This window comes from Mobula hypostoma, chromosome 3, assembly GCF_963921235.1.
Source record: "Mobula hypostoma chromosome 3, sMobHyp1.1, whole genome shotgun sequence".
NCBI classification, from domain to species: Eukaryota; Metazoa; Chordata; class Chondrichthyes; order Myliobatiformes; family Myliobatidae; genus Mobula; species Mobula hypostoma.
The window spans coordinates 14,204,871-14,225,780 of record NC_086099.1 but is presented as its reverse complement, the minus strand read 5'-3'; the positions used below and the strand labels follow the sequence as shown (position 1 = coordinate 14,225,780).

Genomic DNA, 20,910 nt, shown 5'->3' with positions numbered 1-20,910 from the left:
GATTGATTGTATGGTAGGTTATAAGTTCAGCACAACATTGTGGTCTGAAGGGCCCGTTGTGTTCTATGTTAACACTAAGTGGGTGCAACTATGATTTTCCTACCTTAACTTGTGCAATTTCCATACTGTCTGAAAGATTTTGCTCAAAACAGTATATTTTTATTCATAAAACAGAATGCAACTCCTTCTTCCCAAAATATACTTTCTTATTTTTGCCAAAATCCATAAATGTAAGGGCACTCATGTAAAGGCACAGACTTAGTATAGAGGAACATCCACTTGCAACATAATGAGGAGGAATTTCTTTAGTGAGAAGGTAGTGAACCCAAGAAATTCACTTCCACAGATGGCAGTGGAGGCCAAGTCGTTGAGTACATTTAAAGCAGAGGTTGATAGGTTCTTGATTGGTAAGGCTTTAAAATGCTATGGGGTGAAAGCAGGAGAGTGGGCTGAGAGGGATAATAAATTTGCCATGATGGAATGGTGGAGCAGACCCAATGACCTTTTGGTTTTATGGTCTGAAACAAATCCCAAAACATCGACTGTACCTCTTCCTATAGATGCTGCCTGGCCTGCTGCGTTCACCAGCATTTTGTGTGTGTTGTCACAATTTAAGGTCGAGTCTTCAAGACTTGACTTTATGTTGTACAAACATAGGAAGTAAAGTTGAAAATGGTAGCACAGATTAAAATCAATTATTTAGACTAAAAGAAATAGGAGCAAATTAGACCATTCAGCCCATCATTCTGCTCTTCCATTCCATCGTGGCTGATCCATTATCCCTCTCAAAATCGCCCTCCTGCCTTCTCCCTGTAACCTTTGACGAATCAAGAACTCCATTAACCTCCTTTAAATATGACTTGACCTCCACAGGCTTCTGTGACAATGAATTCCACAGTTTCATCACTTACCCCCTGGCGAAAGAAATTCCTCCACATCTCTTGTACTAAAAGGAAGTCCTTCTATTCAGAGACCGTGTCCTATGGCCCTAGACTCCCCCACTACAGAAAACATCCTCTCCACATCCACTCTATCCAGGCTTTTCAATATTTGATGAAGAATGAGGGGGAGGGGAGGTCTCATTGAAATGTAAAATCCAGCAGGTACAGGCCCAGAGCCATCAAATGCTCCCCATGTGTTGACCCTTTCATTGCTGGAATCAATCTCATGAACCTCCTCTGGACATTCCCCAATGCCAGCACATCTTTTCTTTGCCAAGGGACCTGAAATTGCTCACAATACTCCAAGTACGGTCTAACCAAGGCTCTGTAAAGTCTCAGCTTTATTTGTGAAGATTAGCTTAAGTTCAGTGAGACTGGAGAATAAAATATTAAAATCTACAATAGGCACAAAAAAGATTGGTGAACACCAAGTTAATGTTTCAGAGAGAAATGTCAACTTTCTATAATTAGCATTGGTATGACTGGAATCCTTGGAATATCACACACAATGAGGCAACATAATCAAGAATGGTAACAATGTAACTTGCAATGACAAAAATACAGAAATCAAATATAACGGAATTCAAACAAGGTCAGAAAATAGAACAATGCAAATGGTGAGTGAGTCACTCTTTAAAACTGATAGAGCAGCTTATATGTTCTATTTGTGTGTCCTTAAGCAGGTTGGGTGTACATGCCCAAATGGCATTCCTATGCAAGTTGTACACTTACAGTACCTTGTGTCATATCTGAATCCCACAACTGTTTTGAGTCAGGAAGGACCATGTCAAAGTGATAAACACTAATGATTCTGCAGATGCTGGAAATCCAGAGCAACGCACTCTAAATGCTGGAGGATTTCAGCAGACCAGGCAGCAGATATGGAGATGAATATACAGTCAACATTTCGGGCCAAGAACCCTCATCAGGACTGGGAAGGAAGAGGGAAGAAGCCAGAATAAAAGGGGGGGAGAGAAGGAGTACAAACTGGAAAGTGTTAGGTGAAGTCACAAACAAGAGAAAATCCGCAGATGCTGGAAATCCAAGCAACACACACCAAATGCTGGAGGAACTCAGCAGGCCAGGCAGCATCTACGGAAAAGAGCACAGTCGGCGTTTCGGGCCAAGACCCTTCATCTGATGGGGTGAACAGAGAAGTGATAGAAAAGGTAAAAGGCTGAAGTAGAAGGAATCATTTCATTTATTTATTTTAGAGATAGCGTGAAATAGGCTCTTCTGCCTCAACGAGCCGCACTGCCCAGAAACCGACCTATTTAACCCAAGCCTAGTCACAGGACAATTTACAATGACCAACTAACCTACTACCTGGTACGTCTTTGGACTGTAAGGGGAAACCGGAGCATCCGGAAGGAACTATTGTACTCATGGGAAGGAAGGTACAAACTTGCTTACAGATTACACTGGAATTGAACTCTGAACTCCAGAATGCCTAAGCTGTAATAAAGTCACACTAACTGCTACACTGTCATGGCGCCTAGCTCAAAGTGGTAGTCATTATGCACAACAGATATCTGTGCATTTAGATTCCATTTATTCTCTGCAGTAAACAAGTTGAACACAGCATATAAATAGCTAAAAGTCTTTTTAAGTACATACTGCTGATGTCATTGATGCTACCACACAATGTTATATAACACAAACTCGAGTTGTAAGTACTGTGATCAAGCAGGAAGAGATACCTTCAAATCTATTTATAGCTAACGTCATCTCAATCATTTAGCCAAATCTACATAAATCAAATATTTATGGGCACCAAGATACCTTTGCTCACAATGACTTACCCCAATCACCCCATTTATAGTGTACAACCCTATGACATCATTTGGTTTTGCATTAGAATCATTATTCCCATTTCACCAATTATTGGATAAGTTTTTAAGAAAAAAATATACATGCATTTGGAAAAGCCAAGACATATTAGTGATAGTCAGTGTGTCTTACAAACTTGATTGAGTTTTTCAGCAAGTAATGAGGGCAGAGCAGTGGATGTTTTATACAATTTATTTTTTTTATTTAGAGATACAGCACAACTGAACCATGCTGCCCAGGAACCCACCTATTTAATAACAGCCTAATCACAGGACTTGGGTGGCAGGGTGGAGATATGTCTCTACCAAAGAAGGTGTAAGGTTCCTTTCCTCTGCTAGCCTGCAGATCACCCTTGGGCAAGGTGTAGCACCTGCTTAACCCCACAGATCAGGGTCACATGAAGCCATGGGAGCAGCTGGTCATATGAGCAGCTGGTGCATGTCACAAGTCCTGGTTATACGGTCACTGACACCAGGCAGACAATCTCTAAAGAGTATTGATAATGGTTGGGGTCACCCATCTTGAAAAGACACTGCCCAGAAGAAGGCAATGACAAGCCACTTCTGTAGAAAACATTTTCCAAGAACACTCATAGTTGTGAGATCATCATGATCGCCCACGTCATACGACATGGCACACAATGAACAAGCGAATCACAGAACAGTTTACAATGGCCAAGTAACCCACTAAGTGGTACATCTTTGGACTGTGGGAGGAAACTGGAGCATCCCCAGAAAACCCACATGCTCACAGAAGGAATGTACAAACTTGTTTACAGTCAACGCTGGAATTGAACTCTGATCTCCAGAATGCCCTGAGCTGTAAAAGTGTCGCCACTAACCGCTCCACTACCATGGCGCCTAGGTCTAAGTAATGGTCGTTATCTACAAACAGACTTCTGTGCAATTAGATTCAATTTATTCTACAGGGGGCGGGTGAGGTCTGGGGCTGATGCCCCGCTCACCCAGGGAAAGTGAACGTGCAATACATCGCCTCTCCTTTCCTGGTGTAGTGATCACTGCGTGGTCACTGTCTGGCCTGCTAGGCAGGAGGCCACTGCAAATGGCCTCTCCTACATTACCTCGTCCGTAGCAACACCTTCTCGCCGGTGCCCCCCATTTCCACCGAGCTTGCTACGTCATGGCACGACCGAGTGTCTTGCGGTATAACTGGATGGGTAGGCTGGGCTCGTTAGTCTTGGTTGGCAGCCAGCCTAAGAGAAGGACAACTCTGAATCCAAACCCGGGCAAGTGGGGCTCGTTAGCCTTGTCAGGCCATCCACCTCGGAGAAGGACACTCCGACGTAAATCCTACCACCCGAGGACCTCGCTGTCACCGTCCCAGCTTGCTAGGCTCTGGCAGATGAACCCCGGGTGTAAAGGGTGGGGCCAGTACCGCGCACACTGCACTCCACCTAAAATACGATTGTGCAGGTCAAAGGACGTGCCACGTCTACGACCATCCTCCCCCCATTCATCAAGCCCTGCAGTGATGGGAAAGGGGCGAAAACGGCAGGTGGAAGATGGAGGATCATCGCCTGCCCAGGATTGTGCTGTATGGCAAACTCTCCACTGGCCACCGTGACAGAGGGGCACCGAAGAAGAGATACAAGGCCTCTCTAAAGAAACCCCTTGGTGCTTGTCACATTGACCATCACCAGTGGTCTAATCTAGCCTCCGATCGCGAGGCCTAGCGACACACCATTCACCAGTCTCTCTCCTCCTTCGAGAACGCATGCAGGGCTGGCATTGAGGACAAAAGGAGAAGGAGGAAGAACCGTGACACAGCAGCACCAAACCCAGAACAGAATTTTCCTTGCAGCCACTGTGGCCAGACCTGCCTGTCCTGTATTGGCCTCGTCAGCCACCAGCAAGCCTGCAGGAGACGTGGACAGCCCTCCTTCGTTCACAAAGCCAAGCCATGAGATTCTACAGCAAACAATTTGAACACAGTATATTTATAGCTAAATCCTACTTAAATACATACTACTGATATCATTGATGCTACCACACAATGTTATATATTTCAAACTAGAGTTGTAAATAGAGTGATCAAGCAGGAAGAGGAACCTTCAGACCTAGTTAACGTCTCAGTCATTTAGCCAAAAGCACAGAATATCCAATATTTATGGGCACCCAAGATAACTCTGCTCACAAGTACTTCCACCGGTCACACCAATTAAAGTGTACAGCCCTATGACATCACTTAGTTTTGCATTAGAATCATTCCACCACGGTCGTGTATTGGTTGGCGCGACACTATTACAGCTCAGGGGCATCGGAGTTCAGAGTCCAATTCCGATATCATCTGTAAGGAGTCTGTATATCCTCCCCGTGGAATGCAGGAATGTATGGGTTTTCTCCAGATCCCTCCCACAGTCCATAGATGTATCGGTTAGTAGATTGATTGGTCATTGTAAATTGCCCTGTGATTAGTCTCGGGATAAATCTGGGGTTCCTGGACATTGCGACTCGAAGGGCCGGAAGGGCCCATTCCACGCTGCATCTCTAAATAAATAAACAACATTTCACCAATTTTGAATTTAAAAAATCTTGCATCTGGAAAAGCCAAGACATATTGGGGATAGTCAGTGTGTCTTACAAAGTTGTTTGAATTTTCTAGGCAGCTAATAAATATGATTGATGAGGCTATAGTAGTAGATGTTGTATACATGGACTCTTGTACAGCTCGTAACATTGTTGCTCATGTTTCACTGATTAAGTCAAAATCAAAGGCGAAATAAATTTAATATCAAAGTATGTATACATCATCAAATAGTACCTTGAGATTCATTTTCTTGCAGGCATTTACAAGAGAAATACAATAGAAGCTATTAAGGACCACACAGAGACAAAGACTGACAAATAACCAATGTGCAAAAGAAGACGACAAATTGTGCAAATAAACAAACAAACAAATAAATAAATAAATCAGAATCTGAATCAGCTTTAATAGTATTGGTATATGTCATGAAATCTGTCCATACATGGCCTCCTCTACTGCCATGATGAGGCTAAACTCAGGCTGGAGGAGCAACACCTCATATACCGTCTAGGTAGTCTCCAGCCCCTTGGTATGAACATAGAATTCTCCAACTTCCAGTAATTCCCTCCCCCATCCTTCCCCTATCCCTATTTCACTCTGCCCCCTCCCCCAGCTGCCTACCACCTCCCTCATGGTTCCGCCTCCTTCTACTACCCATTGTGTTTTCCCCTATTCTTTCTTCACCTTCCCTGCCTATCACCTTCCTGCCTCCCCTCTCCCACCCCTTTATCTTTCCCCTTACTGGTTTTTCACCTGGAACCTACCAGCCTTCTCCTTCCCACCCTCCCCCACTTTCTTTATAGGGCCTCTGCCCCTTCCCGCTACAGTCCTGACGAAGGGTTCCGGCCTGAAACGTCGACCGATTTTTTCCATGGATGCTGCCCGACCTGCTGAGTTCCTCCAGCGTGTTGTAAGTGTTGCTTTGACCCCAGCATCTGCAGATTATTTTGTGTTCATGAAATCTGTTGTCTTTGTGGCAGTAATACAATGCAATATTGTACATAATAATAGAGAAAAAACTGTCAATTATGGTTTTAAAAAGATAAATAAAATAGTTAAATTAAATAAATAATACAAAAATAAAAATAACAAAAAGTATTGAGGTATCATTCATGGGTTCAATGTCCATTCAGAAACTGGACAGTAAATGGGAAGAAACAGTTTCTGGATCGCTGAACCTTCAGGTTTCAGTACCTCCTTCCTGATGAAAATTGAGAACAAGGCACGTCCTGGGTGATGGGGTCCCCATCAATACATTACACATTATATTGAGAATGTAAATTGTAGGATCCTTGAAAGGCAGTACAAAGGTCATGTTCAGTGATCAGCTCAGAGTTGAGGTGAGTGAATTTTCCGCACTGGTTCAGAAACCTCGTGGTTGTGAGATAATGTCCCTGAACCTGGTGGTGAGGGAACCAATGCTCCTGTACTTCCTGAAGGATGCATGAAGACTTGGTTGATTGGATTCAAAATTAGCTTGGCCACAGAAGACAGAGGAGAGTGGTGAGAAGTGCTATTCTGTCTGGAGGTCTGTGATAAGTGATGATCCACAAGAATCAGTACTCCTCTGTCCTTTTGTAACTTATATTAATGAGTTGGCTGAACGTGTAGATGTGCTAATTAGAAACTTTGCAAATATCATAAAAAACAGGTAGAATCGATAATGAGGAAGTTTGTCAAAATATCCAGCTGGATTTAGACCAGTTGTAACTGTGGACAGAGAAAAGGCAGATGAAGCTTAATGTGGAAAAGTGTGAGGTATTGCACTTTGGGATATCAAATGTAAGTGGAGAGTATAAAGTAAATGGCAGACCCAAGCAGAGTAGTGAAGTAGAAACTGATCTTGGGGAGGAAGTCCACAGCTTCCAGAAAGTAGACAAGCTAGTTAGAGGGCATGCAGCATGCTTCCATTCATTGGTCAGGGTAAGTGAGAAAAAGAAAGTCACATTACAGTTGTACAAAACATGTTGGTTGGGCCATATATGGAATACTGTACGCAGTTCTGGCTCCTGCATTACAGGAAGTTCAAAAGCCACAAGGTATTACTACAGCTCAATAAAACCCTGGTTAGATCACACTTGAGATATGATGTTCGATTTGGGTCACCTATTATGGGAAAGATATATAAGCTTTATAGAGGGTGCAGAAGAGGTTTACCAGAATACCACCTGAATTAGAGAGCATGTTTTATGAGGATAAGTTGAAGGAGCTAGGGTTTTTCTCTTTGGAGCGACAGAGGATGAGAGGTGACTTGAAAGATGTGTATAATATGGTAAGAGGCATTGGTCAAGTGAATAGCCAGAGAATTTTTTTCCCCTGGGCAGAAATGGCTAATACCTGAATGCATGACTTTTAGGGTGATTATAGGAGTGTGCGTGTGTGTGTGTGTGTGTGGGGGGGGGGGTGGGGGCGCGGGGGCGCAGGAGGTAGGTGAATGCCAGAGGTAGTTTACACAGAGTGGCGATTGCATGGAATACCCTGTCAGGGGAGGTGGTACAGGCAGAGAGCACTGCCTCAGAATAGAAGGATGTCCCTTTAAGACAAAGAGGATGAGTTCCTTTAGTAAGAGCGGGTGAATCTAAAGTAGAAAGTTCAAAATAAGTGTATTATCAAAGTACATATATGTACCATATACAGCTCTGAGATTCATTTTCTTGTGGGCATCCTCAATAAATCCAGAATAGAATACCAACCATAATAAAATCAATGAAATATCGCATCAACTTGGGTTTTCAGCCAGTATACAAAAACAACAAACTGTGCAAACACAAAAAGAAAGTAATACTAACAATAAATACATGAAATGAAAGTCCTCAAAGTGGGTCCATAGGTGATGGGGCAAGTGAAGTTGAGCTGTTATCCTTTCTGGTTCAAGAACCTGATGATTGAGGGGTAATAATTATTCCTGAACCGGGTGGGTTAAGTCCTGAGGCTCCTGTACCTCCTTCCCAATGGCAGCAGTGAGAAGAGAGCATGTGGAATTCATAGCCATAGGCTGTGGAGACCAAGTCACTGAGTACATTTAAAGTGGGTGTCTATGAGCGGCCTATCACTGTGTGGCTCACCATGGTAGGCAGGTAGGCCTCTCTGCCTCATGTGGTGTCTCCCTCTTACGATGAGTGTCAGTGATACCTTAGGAGGGTATCGTGGGTCTGCGTTTATGGACTGTGGACATTTTCAGCCTTATGGTTTTTATATTCTGTGTTTTTTATTGCCCATTCCTTTTCCGTTTTGTTAAGTGAGGGGAAGGGGTTTGGGGATTGATGTTCTATGGAGTTCTGTTAGTTATTTGTGTGGAGAAGGGGTTGTTTTTTGGGGGGGGGTTGATGTCCTTGTTCCATTTTGTGGGGAGGAGGGTGGCTTTGAAGGTTGATGATCAGGATGCCATATATTTTTATGAAGCGGTTGGGTTTGATGTTTCTCTCTGAATGACTTTTATGCTCTTTCTTTGTTCCATGGCTACCTGGAGAGGACAAATTTCAGAGTTGCATATGGATACATATTTTGATAATAAATGAACCTTTGAACCTTTGATAGGTTCTTGATTAATAAGGTCTTCATAGGCTAGGGGGTAGAAGGCAGGAGAATGAGGTAGAGAGGGAAAATAAATCAGCCATGATCAAATGGTGGAGCTGACACAATGGGCCAGATATCCCAATTCTGCCCCTCTGTCTTATGCTCTTAAAACATCATGTTTGAAATACAGGAATCCACCTTTCCTATTTAGATTTCTACTCACTCAAGAGTACTCAACCTCCAACACCAGGACAAGCCCATCGGTCATTTAACTGCCTGAAAAAATATTTAGAGCAGAAAGAAAACAAATAACCAGATTCTCTGAATGGAAAGTTAGACACTGGGGAGGAAATGAAATTGTATTTTGACAGGCAAAAGGAATCAGAATCAGATTTATTATCACTGACTTAATTGTATGACATGAAATTTGTTGTTTTCAGCAGTAGTGCAAAGACACAAAATTACTATAAGTTACAAAAGTAAATAAATTATGTTAAAAAAAAAGGAATGAGTGTTCAAGTCCCATTTTGCCAGAGACTTGAGATAAACCCTTTCATGAAAATCTGAGGAGCCAGCGTAAAACATGATGTCCCATTTTCCTAAGGAAATGTTTTTTCAAGAGGAAATTTAAACTGTTGTTCAGGGCATTCCTTCAAAGAGCAGAATTATTCCACCATGTCTTAATCAACATCCATTCCAAAAAAACCAGCATCGTAGCAGGTGTTATGCATGACTGTGGCACACTTCGATGTTCAATATACTCAATTAATAGAATTTAGAAACCATATTGAAAAGTACAAAACTTAGAGAGGTTTCAATAGGCTGAATGCATGGAGGATATTTCCATTGGCTGAGAGGTCCAAAACCACAGATACAAGCATCATAGAAACAAGCCCTACAACTCAACGTCTGTGCCAACCATTTACACTAACCTTACATTACTCCCGGGGTGTATGGGGTATCCAGGGAGGGGTTGTGCCTCTGGTGAAGGGGCTTGTCACAACCATTCCAGGTTAGCTCACTCACTTTTGGTTCCCAGCAGACACTCAGCTCTCACCTGTGACTCCAGGTGGCTGTTTGCAAGCAACAGCACCCCGGTACACCACTTTGACAGGCGGTCTGGACCAGGTATGGGTAACCGGTGACCTCATGCCTCGGTGAAGTAGGGACATGACTGGGTGGATGAGATCTACAGTGAGATCCTACAGCCAGGAAAACGTTTCAGCAATGCTCCGTGCAGAGCAAAAGATATGACAAGGCACAGAAGACGTCATGGTCATCCACTACCACCAAGCAAGACATCATTTTGTGACGCTTGTTCATTCCACTAGACCTGGACTTCTGAGGTCGAGAAAATGGAACTGCTCCAGTGCAAAGGCTTTTCCACTTTAAAAACTCTCCCGCACAGGTTTTCTGTCATCGTCAGATACAATGGACAACCACCATATTAATCACATTCTCTTCACGTCCCCATCAACTCTCCCCAGATTCTGTTACTCACCTACTCACCAGTGCCCAGCCTGCATCCACTGCAAACTTCAAGCCACAGAAATAAAATGACGTTTTATAAGTCACCATAATTCCTCACAAGATTTGCCAGATTAGAACATATGTTTGCAATCCCATTAACAGTATCTAAAAATAATAATACATGGCAGTCAATACATAAATGGAAAGGATGTAACAACCTCAAATTTATGTTCCTTGCCTTTAGAGAAGTGGATCACTACACCACCAACTCCAGTTATACTAAACAGGCTGATGTAAAAACTCCAAAACCACAGATATTTTCACTGCTTTTTTTTAATGTTTCCCACACCTCCCCCCCCACTTCACAGATTCCCCTCACAGTACTAAAGTCACATTATATTGCTTCATAACACAGGTGGGGTTCAATCTAAAGAAGTGTGGTGATTCACTTTGGAAGGGTTAATGGCAGGATTCTTAACAGTGTGGAGGAACAAGGGAATCTTGGGGTCCACGTCCATTGATCCCTCAGTTGCCACACAAGTTGATAGGGTTCCAAATTTACTACCAAAGTTATTTAGAATGACGGTGGGCAATCAGGCAAATAACTACAAAAGGACAAACAAGAGAAAATCCAAGCAACACACACAAAATGCTGGAGGAACTCAGCAGGCCAGGCAGCATCTATGGAAAAGAGTGAACAGTCGACATTTCAGGCCGAGACACTTCATGAGTCCTGATGAGGGGTCTCAGCCCAAAACGTCGACTGTTAACCCTTTTCCACAGATGCTCCCCGGCCTGCTGAGTTCCTCCAGCATCTTGTGTGTGTTAACTTGAAAGGACCAGTGCTTTAAGAATAATCCCATTGCAAATTATTTTACCCTACACAAGCTTCTTCAACACATTGTGGTCTCCTGTTCATTCTGAATATCGCTCATCCCACCAGTGAAAATTATGCCTCCGGGCTTACACTCTTCACTTTGAGACCACACACTCTGAAGTTCAATGGAAATCAGCCATATAAATCTCTCATATGGTGTATTTTTTTTAGATTGTTACTGTCAAGTTGTTTGAAACTGCTGCTGATCAGAAGGTCCATTAGAGGCTGAGAGAAAGCAAGCTGGATTTGTCTCCCTTGGCATTATTGAATACACACATAGGCAACACTGCCTTCCAATTTTTGCCTGCCTTCTGATTGTTGCACACTCTTTGCGGCCTGAGCCAAACACCGCCAGCTAAAATACCACTGCTCTAAACTGTTCCAGCACTTGTAGCTTCTCAGCACTCAGAAGCCATGACTGCTTCAAGCAGCATCTTGTCTCAGAGCAATTTGCACAGTTTGATGCTTTATTGAAGAATATGTGACCATCCAGGCTCGAGTAACCATCTGCAGCAGTGCAGCAAGCCACATCAGTTATCTTCTAAACCCCTGGTTAGACCACACTTGGAATATTGTGTTCAGACCTAGTCTCCTCGTTATACGAAGGAGGTGGAAGCTTAGAGAGGAGATTTACAGCAATGCTGGCTGGATTGGAGAGCACTTCTTATGAGGACAGGTAGAGCGAGCTAGGGCTTTTCTCTCTGGGGTGGAGGAGGATAAGAGGTGACTTGATCGAGGTGTACAAGGTGATGCGGCACAGATCGAGTGGACAGCTAGAGACTTTTTCCTTGGGCGTAAATGGCTAATACTGAGGGTGTGTAATTTTAAGGTGATTGGAGGAAAGTATGGGAGGGGGAATGTCAGTGTTAATTATTTTTTTTTTACACAGAGAGTGGTGGGTACCACTCTTAAATAAGCATATATATAGATTAAAGAAAAATGGAGGGCTATGCAGGAGGGAAAGGTTAGAGTGATCTCAGAGTAGGTTAAAAATTCAGCACAACGTTATAGGGCAAAGAACTATTTTGTGCTAAAATGTTCTATGTCCTATGTTCTAAATTGGACTGCTATAAAACTGATTCAAGGCAAATCAGCTAAATGGGAACACCAAGCCAACTTGTGTGACAAAACAAAAATAATACAAGCAGAAGAGGCTCTGCAGATGCTGAAAACCCAGAGAAACACGCACAAAATACTGGAAGAACTCAGCAGGTCAGGCAGCATCTGTGGGGAGGAATAAACAGTTGACATCCCGAGCTGAGACTCTTCCTCAGGACCTGATGAAGGGTCTCAGTACAGAACGTTGACTGCTTATTCATCTCCAAAAACAAAATAAAGCTAGATATCATACAAAAAAAACAAATGAAAACTGATCATAGCCAAGATCCAAATTTACTACCAAAACTATCTAGAATGGTGGGCAATCAGGCAAATAACCAGAAAAGACAGGTGTTTTAACAATAATCCCAATCAGAGTTACTTTAGCCTGGCTACGTGTAACACCTGCCTTATCTGGAACCCACACAAGCTTCTTCAACACACTGGTTTCCTGTGCATTCTGAATATCATTCACCCTACCAATGACAATTACGCCTTAGACTCTCAAATTAAAGACCACATGCTCCTGAAGTTCAATGGAAATCAGCTAAATAAGTCTTTCAGGTCGTGTTTTTTTTTGTTAAATTGTTAATGGCAACCTGTTTGCAGCTGTTCCTGATAAGAAGGCCACCTACTCTTCTTCAGAAAGCCAACCGGGATTGTGTCTGGATTTGATGCTTCATAGTATATATAGATTCGCATGCTCCAGAAAGATCAGAATTCAGCCAGCACAATAGTTCAGGTCAGCCATTGAAGACAACCATGTTAAAGACGTCTCAAGAAGATGGTGCTGGCAAGACACGGTGACACTTTGTGGGCAGCTAACAAAACCACGAACAATTCTACTAAATAATACTTTTTCAGGACTACAATCACTGCAATCCGCTTTTGAATGTTCTGTACAACCAGCGTTTTATGCAGAGGTTGATAGCTTCTTGATTAGTAAGGGCGTCAAAGGTTACAAGGAGAAGGCTGGAGAATAAGAGGGAAAATAAATTAGCCGCGATCGAATGACAGAGCAGGCTGATTGGCCTAATTCCGTTCCTATGCCTTATGGTGAATGAAAATGGAGATACCTTTAATGTTCAAAGTTTGATGGCACAAAGGTTGGAGGTGTTGTGGATAGTGTGGATGGCTGTCAGAGATTACAGCGGGACATTGATAGGATGCAAAACTGGGCTGAGAAGTGGCAGATGGAGTTCAGCCCAGATAAGTGTGAAGTAGTTCATTTTGGTAGGTAAAATATGATGACAGAATATAGTATTAATGGTAAGACTCTTGGCAGTGTGGAGGATCAGAGGGATCTTGGGGTCCGAGTCCATAGGACACTCAAAGCAGCTGCGCAGGTTGACTCTGTGGTTAAGAAGGCGTACGGTGTATTGGCCTTCATCAATTGTCGGATTGAGTTTAGGAGCCGAGAGGTAATGTTGCAGCTATATAGGACCCTAGTCAGACCCCATTTGGAGTACTGTGCTCAGTTCTAGTCGCCTCACTACAGGAAGGATGTGGAAGCCATAGAAAGTGTGCAGAGGAGATTTACAAGGATGTTGCCAGGATTGGGGAGCATGCCTTATGAGAATAGGTTGAATGGACTCGGCCTTTTCTCCTTGCAGCGACAGAGGATGAGAGGTGACCTGATAGAGGTGTATAAGATGATGAGAGGCATTGATTGCGTGGATAGTCAGAGGCTTTTTTCCAGGGCTGAAATGGTTGTCACAGGAGGACACAGGTTTAAGGTGCTAGGGAGTAGGCACAGAGGAGATGTCGGGGTAAGATTTTTATTCAGAGAGTGGTGAGTGCGTGGAATGGGCTGCCGGCAACGGTGGTGGAGGCAGATACGATAGGGTCTTTTAAGAAATTTTTAGATAGGTACATGGAACTTAGCAAAATAGAGGGCTATAGGTAAGCCTAGTAATTTCTAAGGTAGGGACATGTTCGGCACAACTTTGTGGGCCGAAGGGCCTGTATTGTGCTGTAGGTTTTCTATGTTTCTATGTTCAAAGTACTTTTTAATATCATTGTATAAATTATACAACCGTGAGATTCATCTGCTTACAGGCAGCCACAAAACAAGAAACCTGAAAGAACCTAATTTAAAAAAAAGACCAACACCCAATGCGCAGAGAGAAAAAAAGAAATCAAATCAAATAGTGCAACAATAGAGCAAGCGTCAGCAGTCAGAACAAAACTGAGTCCATAAACCCAAAGTTAGAGCTGCTGGAGTGGGCCCGTAACAAAATGTACAAGGCAACATGATACCATAGAGGTTAGTGCATCGCTTTACAACACCAGTGAGCACCGATTGGGGTTCAATTCCCACTGCTGTTGTAAGGAGTTTGTACATTCTCCCCATGACTGTGTGGGTTTCCTCAGGGTGCTCTGGTTTCTTCCCAAATTCCAAAAGAGCTGAGCGGTTAGGCTTTATGAGTTGGGGGCATGCTATGTTGGCACAGGAAGTGTGGAGGCACTCACGGGCTCCCCAGCACAATCCTCGCTGATCCGATTTGACACCAGTGACACATTTCACTGTTTGAACGTACATGTGGCAAACTTAGCTAATCTTTAAAAGCAAACCTAGAAGTGCAAAATGAAAAATTTGCACAGACTGGAATGAGAATGGCTGGAGCAACACACACACACACAAAATTGCTGGAGGAACTCAGCAGGTCAGGCTGCATCTACGGCGAGGAATAAACAGTCGGCGTTTTGGGGACATTAACCTTCATCAAGACTGACACTCCAAAGGATTCTACTTCCAAATTAATATCACAATGATATACTTGAAAATTACAACTGAAGAGCTGTGTTTGCTGTTACGTGCTTTGGAACATGCTGGGTCTTTGAGCAACACAACTCAAAAACAAATCTATCATTCTCTGGCAGCAGCTGTGACATTGTTAATTCTATTCTGTATGTAATAAAGAAACAGAACCTTATTTTATTTTGGTCCAGCTGATAATGCTGTAAAGAGCTATTTCTCTAAATCATGGCAGTCCACCCGTTCAATTGTAATCTACATACATTTCCTGAATAAAGTATTTAAACCAAATTGATCAGTGAAACAGGCTTCTTTTGTGTCACACTTTTGGCTGTGAAATGCCAGATCTCAGTAACTATCAACTACCATGAGGGGTGATTGATAAGTTCGTGGCCTAAGGTAGAAGGAGTCAATTTTAGAAAACCTAGCACATTTATTTCTCAACATGGTCCCTCCTACATTTACACACTTAGTCCAGCAGTCGTGGAGCATACGGATCCCACCTTTGTAGAAGTCGGCGCCTTGGACCTCCAGAAAGTGGTCCACAGCAGGGGTGATTGATAAGTTCGTGGCCTACGGTAGAAGGAGGTGAGTTATACAGCTCTCGTTACATGCACGTGCAGTTCAACTCTTTGAGTGATTATGCAGAAAGTTTGAAGTTCATATCTTCTACCTTAGGCCACGAACATATCAATCACCCCTGCTGTGGACCACTTTCTGGAGGTCCAAGACGCCGGCTTCAACAAAGAAGGGATCCGTATGCTCCACGACTGCTGGACTAAGTGTGTAAATGTAGGAGGGGACCATGTTGAAAAATAAATGTGCTAGGTTTTCTAAAATTGACTCCTTCTACCCTAGGCCACGAACTTATCAATCACCCCTCATAAGTTGTCGGAAGGAAGGGTTAAATTAATCTTAGAGTAGATTAAAAGGTCGGCACAACATTGTGGGCTGAAGAGCCTGAACTGTGCTGTACTGTTCCAGATGTAATACGATGGACGACAGTGGGGATGGCCAATATCCAAGAATAATATTTATCCATCATATACTTTGAAAAATGAGAATTATGCAAAAAGTAGTTTCCTTACATTAACTTTCAACTTACTATCCTGTCATGTCACCTGACTGCTCAGTCAAAATGGCAGTAATCACTGAAAATTTTTGAATCTCCATGGGATGTCACTGAAGTTTTAAGTGAAGCGAGGCATTGTCTTCTAAGCTTCATTCGCAAGCTCAGCACTGAAGAAACAAGGACAGCTTGCAGAAAAACAGAATACCAGGGAAGCTGGGTACGTTACTATGGACTCTTTTCTTGCATCACTAAATGCACTGTATCATCCAAATTGCCAGTATTTTAACTACGCTCCAGCTGACAACTGCACAGTATCACAGGTGGAAATTAAGCCAAGTGAACTGAGAAGATTTCCTTCACCTTGAATGGTGCCATGGAATCTCCAACATTCAGGAAACCTTCTGACAATTTTAGGCATCCATGCACAACCCCTGTATCCGTGCTGACAATCTACACTCATCTCATTTTTACCTCTCACATGCCTTTCAATTCCACCTACCACCCCCCCCCCACACATTCTTCTGTCATCCAAATACTCCTGAGGCAATTGGCAGTAGCCAATTTATACAGTCAGAGAGCACTGCGGCAAAGAAACAGGCCTTTCAACCTATTTACTTGGTGCCAAATTGTTATTCTGCCTGGTCCAATCAACTTGCGCCTGGACATCACCCTCTATACTCTTCCCATCCACGTATATACTCAAACTTCTCTGAAACGTTACAATCAAACCCATATCCACCACTTCAACTGGCACATCTTTCCACACTAACACCACTCTGAGTGAAGGAACCCCCCCCCCATGATCCCCTTCAATACTTCACCTTTCTTCCTTAACCTATGACCTCGCGTTCTAGTGGAAGTGCCTGCTTATATTTACCCTACCTATAATCCTCAGAATTTTTTATGTCTCCATCAAATCTCCCCGCGTTCTCCTATGGTCTCGGGAACAGTTCTAAACTATTCAACCTTTCCTTATAACTCAGGTCCTCAAGTCCTGGCAACTTAGCGGGGTGGGTTGTGGGGCCTGTGGTATGTATGTGCATGTATACAGGGTGTTTGGCAGGGTGGAAAGCAGATCACTCTGGGATAAACAAAGTAGACAGTTACATCGAGAATATCAAAACTCCACACCAGATCAGGATCAAACTAGTTTCTAGAGTGATGAAGCAGCAGTGGTCTTCCTTACAGCGTCACCCCCTAACCTTGGACCAGACTTTCCGGACCAGGGGCTCCCAACCGAGCATCCACATACCCCTCGGTTAATGGTAGGGGCCCACGGCATAAATAAAAATGTTCGGAACCCCTGTTTCAGACACTAATGCACCTGCTTGGTAGGGTGATTGAGTACTCAAACCGCACATATCATTTTGATCAGCTTGCACCAAAATGGACTTTGTTTATTTCTTATGGAGGCAAGGGTTAGATCAGGGGTTCACAACCAGGTGTCCATGGACCCCTCAGTTAATGGTAAGGGTCCATGGCGTAAAAAAGACAGGGAACCCCTGAGTTAGATTGATTCCGGGCTGCTCCAGCACAATCCCCACTGATTTGATCCGACTCAGAAATGCATTTCACTGAACGTCACATGTACATTGAAACAAATAAAATTAATTGTTAAAAGAGTAGGTTTGTGTTGGTCGGCGTAACATCATGGGTCGAAGGGCCTGTCTGTGCTCCACATTATGTCTCCTAACCTAGATTAAAGCTTTCATGTTTCATGCAGCATCTTGGTGTACTTTTGATGTAATACTTTCTAAAAGTGTGAGTTGCCACATGATCAGATGAGCTCTCAAAGCAACTGCTACAGTTTGATTGATGTGGCAACCTTGGGACTTCCACTGTAGTAGACTTTCCACCTTATTTTAAACACTATTGGATGTTACTCCTGTTAATAGTAACTTCTATTTCTGTGTTTTTTTACATTTTGCATGTTAGAATAATGTTCCAGTGATTTCGGTGAGTTTGGAAGTATGCTAACACTGCAGACCTCTGCTCCAGCCAGAAACATACCCAGCCACCTTCCTAACATCCTGGTGTTCCATATCCCAATCATAGCCCCCACTCCAGTTGCCGGTCCTGGCAGTACTCTTGTGAGGGTACATAGCTTTGATCCCACATCACAGCTCACATTTCAGATTAATGAGTGAACCAGATGTTGAACTGAGCAATTGACCATAAGATATAGGATGTGCTTGGCCCGAAATGTTGACTGTACTCTTTTCCATAGATGCTGCCTGGCCTGCTGAGTTCCTCCAACATTTTGTGCTGCTTTGAATTTTCAGCTTCTGCAGGTTCCTCGTGTTTGCCCATGATGTATTGGGCAGAGTCCCGATAGGGAATGCTAGAGGTTTACAGAAGCCTAGGTGAAAATTTTCAACGAGTTGAGCTTGTCTGCAGAACGTAGAAGACAAGAGATATATATTTTTTAATTATTCAAACTTCCTGGTATTTGAAGAACATGTAAAGGTGTACTTAAAATTAAGTTAACAGTTCTGTAAACAAGGGAAAAAGTAAAATTCTTTTTAAAATAGAAAGTGCCCTGCTAAATCCTAATGCAAAGCTTATTTCTCTTCATCACCACCCACGCAAAACAAAATTGCACATACGCAGTGATTTGATTATACTTTAAACCCATTCTACCCTCGAAATGTTGTTTCACACGCACTTTTTTTGCCAATTCAATAATCAGTTCCTAACCAAGCATTAATTCAACTTCAAAAATCGGCAAGTACCACATTTCATATTTCGGTTATTTTCCTTTCCAGTGATGAAACGTGTGAAGAATGTTTGATGTTTTACTTTGTATTTCAGATCGATGCATCCTTGTGTAACTACAGACATTCCATGGATAACAAGAGGACTTACACGTACGCTCTACCACACATCATTTCTTCCTGTAAATGATCAAATGCACAAAACTTTAGCTGCTTGAATGAGCCCATGTACAAGGAGCATTGCCACTATAAAGCAGCATCGATCATCAAGGACCCCCACCATCCAGGTCATGCTCTCTTCTCGCTTCTATCATCAAACAGGAGGTACAGGAGCCTGAGGTCTCATGCCACCAGGTTCAGGAACAATTATTACCCTCAACCATCAGGCTCCTGAACCAGCGTAAATAACTTCACTCATACCAACACTGAAATGATTTCACAACCTAAAGACTCACTTTCAAGGATTCTACAACTCATTTTCTCGGTATTACTTGCTTTATATTTACGAGTTATTTTAGAAAACCTAGCACGCTTATTTCTCAACATAGTCCCCTCCTACATGTACACACTTAGTCCAGCGGCCGTGGAGCATATGGATCCCTTCTTAGTAGAAGTGGTCCACAGCAGGGGTGGTTGATAAGTTCGTAGCCTAAGGTAGAAGGAGATGAGTTATTAACTTCAAACTTTCTGCATTATCACACAAAGAGATGAACTGCACGTACATGTAACGAGAACATCTTGGACCTTCAGGTGGTCCACAGCAGGAGTGATTGATAAGTTTGTGGCCTTAGGTAGAAGGAGATACACGTGCAGTTCAACTCCTTGAGTGAAAATGCAGAAAGTTGGAAGTTAATAACTCATCTCCTTCTACAGTAGGCCACGAACTTATCAATCACCCCTGCTGTGGACCACTTTCTGGAGGTCCAACACACAGACTTCTACAAAGAAGGGATCCGTATGCTCCACGGCCGCTGGACTAAGTGTGTAAATGTAGGAGGGGACTATGTTGAAAATTAAATGTGCTAGGTTTTGTAAAATTGACTCCTTCTACATTAGGCCATGAACTTATCAATCACCACTCGTATCATTTTTATTTGTATTTGTAGTTTGTCTTCTTTTCCACATTGAATATCAGTCATTGTGTGTCATTTTTCATTGATTTTGTTGTATTTCTTTGCTTGACTGTAAATGCATGCAAGAAAATGAATCTCAGCGTGCACTATATACAGTGACATACTGTATATGTACCTTGATAATAACCTTACTTTGAACTTCGATTGAATATCCATGATCCACTTCATAATGCACATTGAAATTTTGTGTTCACATTTTACAGCAGTGCTTCAAAGAGATATTGCTTAGTCACAGTGATGGCCCATTAATTCTACACCCCTACAGACTGGCACCTTTAATTTGAATAATAATGCAATGCAGACTTGTTTATTTAGTGTCCAAATTGAGCACGTTTACATGGAGCACTGTCAGCATCCATAATCAGGGTCCCCCACCACCCAGGACATGCTCTCTTCTCACTGTTGCCATCAGGAAAAAGGTGCAGAAGCCTCAGGACCAACACAACCAAGTTCAGAAACAGTTATTATCCCTCAACCATCAAGCTCCTGAACCAGAATGGATAACGTCATTCACCCCAGCACTGAAATGTTCCCACAACCTATGGACTCACTTTCCATGGACTCTTTATCTCAGATTCTCAATCTTTATTGCTTATTTATTTCAAAAATTCAGTGATTCGAAGAACATTTATTGTCAAAAGGATGTATGCAGTTCTTTTTTCTTCTTCTTTTTGTAATTGCACAGTTGTTTCTTGGACACTTGCTGGCTGCCCATCCTGCTGGGTGCTGTCTATCATTGATTCTATTGTGTTTCTTGTATCTACCGTGAAAGCCCGCAAGAAAATGAATCTCAGGGTTGTCTAAGGTGATATGTATGTAATTTGATAATAATAACAACTCCACCCCAAGGCAGCAAGGAAGAATGAAGCATCAAGCAGAGGGGTCAGTGATGGCTCCCAACAGAGGCAGACAGAAGCCAAATCAGCGCGATCGGCTCCAGATTCGGTGCATTCCACC

At 42.8% G+C, this 20,910-nt stretch overlaps 1 protein-coding gene and 1 long non-coding RNA gene across 6 annotated transcripts in view; one reads left to right on the top strand and one right to left on the bottom strand.

Moving 5' to 3' along the window:
- The window catches only part of LOC134343866 (uncharacterized), a 43,958-nt gene extending 24,581 nt beyond the window's left edge, over window positions 1-19,377 (top strand). Inside the window, exon 3 of the long non-coding RNA XR_010017336.1 lies at window positions 18,918-19,377. This is a non-coding gene — a long non-coding RNA (uncharacterized LOC134343866). The remainder of the gene's footprint in view (window positions 1-18,917) is intronic.
- nedd4l (NEDD4 like E3 ubiquitin protein ligase) overlaps window positions 1-20,910 on the bottom strand; it is a 466,571-nt gene that overhangs the window by 396,352 nt on the left and 49,309 nt on the right. The gene's annotated exons all lie outside the window — the stretch shown is intronic.